This window comes from Neofelis nebulosa, chromosome 3 (genome assembly GCF_028018385.1).
Source record: "Neofelis nebulosa isolate mNeoNeb1 chromosome 3, mNeoNeb1.pri, whole genome shotgun sequence".
NCBI lineage: Eukaryota > Metazoa > Chordata > Mammalia > Carnivora > Felidae > Neofelis > Neofelis nebulosa.
The window spans coordinates 75120185-75128072 of record NC_080784.1 but is presented as its reverse complement, the minus strand read 5'-3'; the positions used below and the strand labels follow the sequence as shown (position 1 = coordinate 75128072).

The 7888-nt window shown below is 50.5% G+C and overlaps 1 long non-coding RNA gene across 2 annotated transcripts in view; it reads left to right on the top strand.

Annotated features, from left to right (window-relative positions):
- The first annotated feature begins 348 nt into the window (after nucleotides 1–348).
- LOC131506960 (uncharacterized) overlaps nucleotides 349–7888 on the top strand; it is a 389539-nt gene continuing 381999 nt past the window's right edge. Inside the window, exon 1 of one of the 2 annotated variants that reach the window (XR_009259245.1) lies at nucleotides 349–614. This is a non-coding gene — a long non-coding RNA (uncharacterized LOC131506960). Of the gene's footprint in view, nucleotides 615–2859; nucleotides 3048–7888 lie in introns of those variants that run through there. The other variant, XR_009259244.1, reaches the window with a different exon arrangement.

Sequence of the window (7888 nt, the reverse complement as noted above, 5' to 3'; positions counted from 1 at the left end):
GTTTCCTCTCCAGTCTGCAGCCACAGTTAGCAGCGTGGCCCATAACTATACCGTGTGCTGCCCCCTGCCCTTTTAAAAAATCAGAATTACGAATAAAGTCGAGTGAGCAAAACTTTTACATGGAAAAGGGACTAAAACGTTGGGGTGGTTGTGTTGTTGGAATACGTCTAGATTTTGCCGTTGGGGAAATGCCTTTGCAGAATCTCGTCAGGCCCACACAAGACTGCCCACCATTTCCCGGTTTTGGATAAAAGACCTGCCCTCCCCCCGCTCCTTAAATGAAAGGGATGACTCAACGCTCGAAGGTAGTGCGGGCCCTAACACACACGGGCTCTTGCGGCGCGGCGCTCAGGAGCGCGGAACGGAGTATAGGCCCCGTTCCTAAAGGCTAGTGCCAGGCCCATGCAGGGAATGCGCCAGGTGGACAGTCTGGGAAGGACTGGGGAACAGAGGAAGGAGCCCTGCCTGGAGATCCACGAACGCTAGTCGTGGCCTTGGCAGCGTTGGTTCATTCATCCTGCACACGCCAGCGGGCACTGAGTGTGCAGAGGTGAAACAGGTTGGCCTTTGCTCTCGTGGAGCTAGGGCTCTACTACACTTGAGGACTGCAAACAGTAAGTTTACAGCTGGAAACCGGAACTTGGGTGCCAGGAGGGGGAAAGTGAGTGTGTGTGTGTGTGGGGGGGGGGGGGCTCCTTTCCCGGAATCACCCAAGTCTCCCCTAGGGGTAGGTCGTCTCCGCCCCCTCAGCTTCCCTAGCTGGTTGGAGGTGCTGATCCAAACAGATAATCCGCTGAGAGCGACCCCGCCAAGGTTCTTTCATATGTAAGGTAGCTCATTGTTATTACTTCCCGGCCTCTAGGAGCTATCCACAGGCCCCGTCCGAAGCTTTCCTATTTCCCTCCTTCCGGAAAGATGCAATAGATCCGGCAGCCTTCCAGGTCTAAGTCGTCTGGCCTGCTTTGGGGTCCCAGTGCTTAGGGGAGGGGTGGCGAAAGCCCACTCAGCGTCATCGTCTATCCCTTCCTGGCCGTAAACACACCAGGAAAATCTCCGCCTGGAAGGAGAGCATTATCTGGACTCCAAGAATCTATGTCCCCCAAAGTACAGCTTCCATCTTTGATCCGGGTGCTCAGTTGGGCAAGGGCCGGGGGTGGCGGAGTGGGTGTGGGGGGCAGCAGCAGAAGGCCGCTCTTCAGCGTAACCAGCCCTGGGCCTTTTTCGTTTCTAACTAAAGCACCAAGAAGCCTAAAACTCGCATTCCCCAACACAAACAATTTTGAAAATAAACCCCACATGAAATGCACACACATCCAATCGAGCAATTAATCAGAGCCTGAGCTCTTGAGAGATGCTAGGACTTCGGTCCGGGGGGCGGGAAGGGGCTCTCCCGCCTCCACCGCCCCCCAGCCCCAAAGCCCTCCCCTGGAGTCGTCTCGGCCCCTCAGACCCCTAGCGCGGGACAAAGGAGCCCAGGCCGGTCTGGCTCGTGTAAAACGGGACACGGCCGCACACCCGGGAGCGGCCGGGACCCGAGGAGCCCCGCCGACCCGCGCGGCCTGAGGCATTGTTTCCGGAGCCCGCGCGGCCCCGCTCGCCGCCAGGGGGCGCCGGGAGCCGCCCTGGAGTCTCCAAGGCCGCCGCGCGCGGCGCCAAGCTTTGGCCTTTCAGGTTCGGAGGCCCGCGGAGCCCCTATCGCACCCGCGCCACCCTGCTTCGATCTCATCCAGCTCAGGCTGCGTCTTTCTTCCCCACCTCACGTGGCGCCCCACTCCCTCTCCCTTCAATTTTTTCACGCCTGGTCAAGCGCGTGCCCGCGTGACAGGCGCACCCACGAGACCCACAGGATTGAGGAGGGAAAGGAAAATAACCTCCCACAGAGGTCAGGACGCGAGCAAGGCCCTCCGTCTGTGTGAAAACCGCACGGACGCCGATGCCTGGTGACAATCCCGGCGAGCCTCCCCAGCCGGGGTCGCTGTGTCACCGCGGAGAGATGCGCGCACGTGGTGCTGCCGCGCGGCGTCGCCTTCGCTCCCTGGACTCTTCTGCGCTCGGGCCTCCTCAGAGCCTTGCCGTCTATCAAAAGCCAACAAAGGCTTTTGCTTTTACAAACCGAGAGCCAGCACTTACTGCCCATCCCCCGGAAGCCCCCACTCCCACCCCCACCGCCGACCCTCTGCCCAGTCCATTTAGTAGTAGCCCCTTTTAGGAACGGAAACTGTAGTCACCCAAACTCAGGGTAAGCGGTGGTGGGCACTCTCTCCTCTGAAAGGGGGATGCCCATGGGTCTCTGGTGATGGGGTTGGCCATCTTCCCCCTACCCCGCGCCTGCCCCCACAATGAACGACATCCCATCCAAACGCTGCAGGCCTGGAGAAGACCATCCGTTTTCTGGATTTGGCCCTGCTTTTCTGCCTGAGTGTTGCCTGTCGTCCAAGGCACTCAAGGATCTCCAGGCACAACCTTCCTGCCGGTCTTGCCCGAACAACTGGGCTGTGCTAGCTACAAGTTTCTGGGCAGGCAGGCCCCTCACAGTCGTGCCCAGAGGTTCTGTCCTATGGCTGGGGTCTCGAAGTCTGGGGCCGGTGGCCCCTGCATCGGCGGGGTATCGGTGGAGAGCCGGGGAAACGGCGCCTCCCACCCCCCACTCGCGAGCGCGGACTCAGACTGAGTGGGAGGGTGAGCGAGAGCGGGAAGAAGCACGTGTGCAATATGCCGGTTTCTTAATTCTCACAACGGGCTACAGAAGGTCGGTCTTGAATTGGCAACAAGCTTCTGAGCCGCGAGATGACGGTGCCACTGACCGGCCTTCCTTTCGGTTGGAAGCCTGCGTTTGGACGCCCCTTACTAAAACGCTCGGCCTCCGGGGAGGCTTTAAGCCTCGAGGGCAACGCCTGAGCCGGGATGACGCAGTTGCGAGGGGCAGGCCGGGAACGGGCTCGGGAAGCGCCGGGAAGGACGACCTGCGGCTCGCTGGGAGGCTGCACTAACGCACCGAGGCCCCCACCCTCCCTCCGTCTCCTGAAATCCTCACTGCCACCCGGCAGGTGGGTGTGGGTGTTATCACTCTGCAAGTGAGCAGTCACGAGGACACTGAGGCACGGAGGGGTTAAGCCACTGGAACCGGGTCACACAGTGAAGTACAGCTGCTGGTGTTACGCGTGCCGTAGCTGGGTGCAATTCCGGCCTCGGCGGCCTTTGGGGACGCGTCCAGACCAGTTGGGTGTTTCCAGCAGCGTCGTCTATTGGCTGTCATCGCGCGCAGTCCTGCCGGGAGGGGTGGGGGGGGTGACGTCACCGCTCGTCCCGGGGCTAGGGACCCGGGCCTTCCTGGCTCCTAGCGAGACCCAAAAGCGCGCCAGCCTGGGCTTCTTTCCGTGGGATTCGCGGCAGCCGTTGGGGGCGCCATTTCCCAAAACGGAGGGTCCCTCAAGGGTTGCCTTTCGGTTTCTGAACGCTGTTGAGGCTCTGAGGTCTTTTGCGTTTTTAAAAGTTGGCCCTGAGGCTGGCTTTTTTTTTTTTTTTTTTTTTTTTTGCGGGGGTGGGGGGCGGTGTCAGGGGAGAAGTTAGCTTTCTTTTCGCCTTTGGCCTTCCCTCGGCTCACGCTCAGCAGTGAGGGCGCCGCCTGAGGCCGGACGGGAAGACTGTCGCCGCACGCGCAGGCGGGGCAGGTGCCAACCGCCTTCCCGTCGCGCAGCCCAAGGGTTCGGACGCGGATTTCCGATACCGAGGTCCAGGCCTGCCACGGGAGGGCCCCTACCTCTCATTTGAAGAAAACAAGAGTCCAGTCGGAAGACCAATAGTTTCCCGCCTGCTAACCCAAATTCTTGCGCCTCTCTCCTTTCAGGTTTCAAGGGGCCGGCGGGTCCCAGATTGGAGCTGAAAAAACAAACGAAGGGTCTAGGGAGGTTCTGACTCGGCGCCCCCTTTTCGCCAGGAGGGGCAAACTGGCCGAGGGAGGGCGCCAGGAGGGGCGGCGGGGACCGCGGCTTGGGTGGGCGCTGTGCCGAAGCCCGGGCGGAAGGCTCAGAGCGAAGGTTCCCCGGGGTGAGGCTGGGGCGGGCCCTGGTCCCTCTCCGCGGGCCACCTGGCGGAGGGAGAGCGAGCTATAATCGCGCGTGTCACTGTCAGCTCTCTGGTTAGTGCAAAGCCAGCGTGACCCCCCCAAGATCCAGGGGCCTCTTTGAACTGAGTGCCGCAGACTTGCTCTTTGAGAAAGGCCTTTGTAAAGCCAGTGCGGTGGGATACTTGTGGAGTTCGATAGAATGATTAAAAACAGTCGCTCCGAAATGATAAAAACAAAACAAAACCCAACCAACTAACCAAAAACCGATTTCACTTCCAATGATAATCTACTGCAACAGGTCGTTTTCTTGTTCTTCTCCAGCCACATGAGTGTTTTTTGGTCATACACTGGTTTGGGATGGACTGAGAAAGATACAGTATATTTTTCTCAGGCACATCATAGAGGCTGCCGGTGGTTGGTGCCTTGGGAAAGACCAAGTTCTGTTTCTTTTATTGTTAACCTCGATGAGAAAATGGCTGTAGATACTTGGGGAGAAAGGATGGGGCTAGGGCGTGGCTTGTCCTGCTTGCATCCCTGGACTGCTTCTGCTTTAAAAACAAAACAAAAACACAAAACCCAACCAAAGAAGACACCTGATGCTGTTCAATGACACAGATCTCTGGGAAGGAAATTCCATTTGTTTAGTGTACACGTCCTCCCCAGCCGCCTTTCGTTTACAGCATAAGGTCTCAAATTTGCTGGACCAATAGTAATTCCTTGGTCTTAGGGTTCAAAACTTTAAAATTCGTGTCAACTGTGTACGCTTAGTTCCTTTGGCACTCTTACATATTTATTGAGCACCCCATACATGTAAAGAGCTTTGTTGGATACTTTGTCTTTCTTCTTCCCTGTCCCTTACTTTCCAATTTTCCTGTCTCTTTCTGGGGTCCCAGCAGTTTATTGCTCACTGATGTGTTGCAACTGCTGATGAGTCTCTTGAAATGAAGCATCTCCTAATTGCTCACGTTAGGAAATCCTGAATGGAAACAGCAAAATCCCAAGGCCATTCATAGAGGGCGGTCCAGAAGCCACAGTGTTTCTCTGGGAAGAAAGACCTGCTCCATTGTCTGATTTGAACAGCAGGGGTCACTGGCTAAGCTGGTGTTTCACTCTGGTGGGAATTTATTGCCATCAGATAAGAGCACAGAGTCAATACAATAAAGCCTGTTGGCTCTAAAGCAACAGATGGAATCTGAGTTCCTGCACACATGTACGATCTTTCCAGAGACAAATCCCGGAATAAAAAGCCTTTTGTCATTCTTACTGAACTGACTTTAGGGACACCTTTCCATACTCTGTATTTGTTTGGGTCTTCCTAATGGTAGATTTTTATGCTGCCCAAACTAAGAAATTTGTCAGATTTATTAAAATGATTCATCCTTTTTTTTTTTTTTGACATGCTCAGTTTGAGTAAACCACAGGCGTTCGCACCAACAAAGAAATCTGTAACTTAGATTTTTGGTTGATTTGGTATAACCTGTAATTTCAAACTATAGTATCCCGCATACACAGACTCAGTCCTCTGAGTTCATTGGCACTAACTGTTAACAAAGTTTCATTAGTAAGCCTAACATTTCTTAATAGTTTGTAAATCTCCATTGGTACAATGGGGAGTGAAATATTATAGAGAAATACTTCCAAATGTTAAATTGGGTTTCTGGTAGATGGCCAGTCTGCAAAGTGTCTAGTGACCAACTTGGCCATGTTGTCCAGAGCTTTGCTGTCTTCCCTTAGTTTCCTTGAAATCTTAATTAATTAAAGAAATTCACAACAAGTTCTGCCCTGGAAGGAAATAAGGAAGAAAAGAGTGCTTTTATGAGTACATTTAACTTATTATTATTTGTACTAGTTCAGAAACCTTTTTCCGTGTCCAAGTTTGTCTGGACTAGAGCTTCAAAATGAACAAGATTTCTAAGGTTTTCTGTGATCAGTTCTTCCCTGGAATAAATACTGAAAACATGTCTTTAACTCCCTCTTGTTTGGTATTATTAAGTTGGAAACTTTGACTTGTTATGCTAGTTATGGTTCCATTCAGAGGAGCTGTGTGTAGTGAGGGTGGAGGGGAGGATTAGGGAGAGGGGAAGTCAATCTTGCTTGTGCCCAGCCCCAAAATGAGATTTCTCTCATTTGGAAATCAATTTTTTTTTCCCCTGAAAAGGCATATTATTCCCTAGGATATTCTCATGGTATCTGAAAGACTTGGACAGGTAGTCACTGGAATGATTTCTGAGGAATGTTATCATGTCACCACAGGAAGGACAATTATTCTGCCCTGCTCTTCTCTTCCCCGTAGATGATATAATTAGCAGCCTAATGCCTTAAGGAAGGAATTTCTCAAGTTCTTTGGGGTTTAATTCCATCCACCCAATCAAAAGATTATTGGGTCTCTACCATACACTGCGGGGTTACTTGGATGTAAGGGGTTTATGGTTTAGTATTTGTAGATAGAAATAAGATTTCCACTTCTCTGCATTTAGCTTAAAGGTGAAGATGGCACATATTTCTGTGGGTAAAGACTTTTCCCTACGTTAGGATAAAGGGCTATGAAGATTACAAAGATTCTCATAGAGCAAAATATGTGTTACTGCGAAAAGGAATAACAAGGCCTAGGCATTTGCAGGTCAGGTCTGAGAAACTTAGTTGCTTTTTGAATTGTGATAGAATATAGTCTTTTGTAGTCCTAAGCCTTATTAGAAAGCAATCAAAAAATCCTTCTCTAAAAATCTTGAGATTTCAGTCCCTTGCCTCATATAAGACCAGCTTAAACTAACACAGGGATTAAATTCTGTCTAGTCTATAAATTTACTTTCAGAGAACAATATTCAATGTCTTTAAAAGTCCTAAACTGTAATAGATAGATACATGGGAAATTCTCATTAACAACCAGATTAATGATGTTATTTTCCAGAGTTGGATTTTACAAATCAACAACGGACAACTGAATAGGAGACTGAAGAGAATGGATTGAAAATTAGATCAAGTTAAAGTGAAACTTGCATTTTTCACTCATGAATTGATTTCCTCCCCCAAATGTTTCTTTGTTGTTTATAAAAGTAATACATGTAAAATGCTCAGGCAACACAAAATTATAAGGGGGAAAGTGGAAATCTCTTTAATTTCACTGCCTGTATCGGGGCACCTGGGTGGCTCAGTCGGTTAAGTGTCTGACTTTGGCTCAGGTCATGATCTCATAGTTTGTGAGTTCGAGCCCCCCATCAGGCTCTGTGCTGAAGGCTCCGAGCCCGGAGCCTGTTTCAGATTCTGTGTCTCCCTCTCTCTCTGACCCTCCCCTGTTCAAGCTCTGTCTCTCTCTGTCTCAAAAATAAATAAACGTTAAAAAAATTCAAAAAAAATTCACTGCCTGTATCTACAGAAAAAAGTGGAAAATAGTTATATTCTTTTAACTTAAGAGAAAATGAATATACAAAGCTTTATAAAAATGCAATCAAATGACACATACTATTTGTAACGAATTTCCATATGTCAAGAAATGAAGATCTATGTCTTAAAAATTACCTTTGCATATAGTATTTGAACCATATTTAATTTTTTGAGTGGATTGCCTTGTACTGATGTTTCCTCTCCAGTTTCTTACCAGCTCATAAATGACACTGCTTTCGTAGTGGTGAATTATGCATATCATAATTAAGATGGGTTTGGGTAAGCATCTCATTGTCCAGATTTCTCCCAACATAGACGTTTGATAATATCTTCGGGCATTTGGAAGGGTTGGCTACAACTCAGAGACTGTATTTCTTGTATTTCTCAATGTGATATTTCCCATATCAACTTGGTTGAAAAGAGGAATTTTAGATTTGCAGT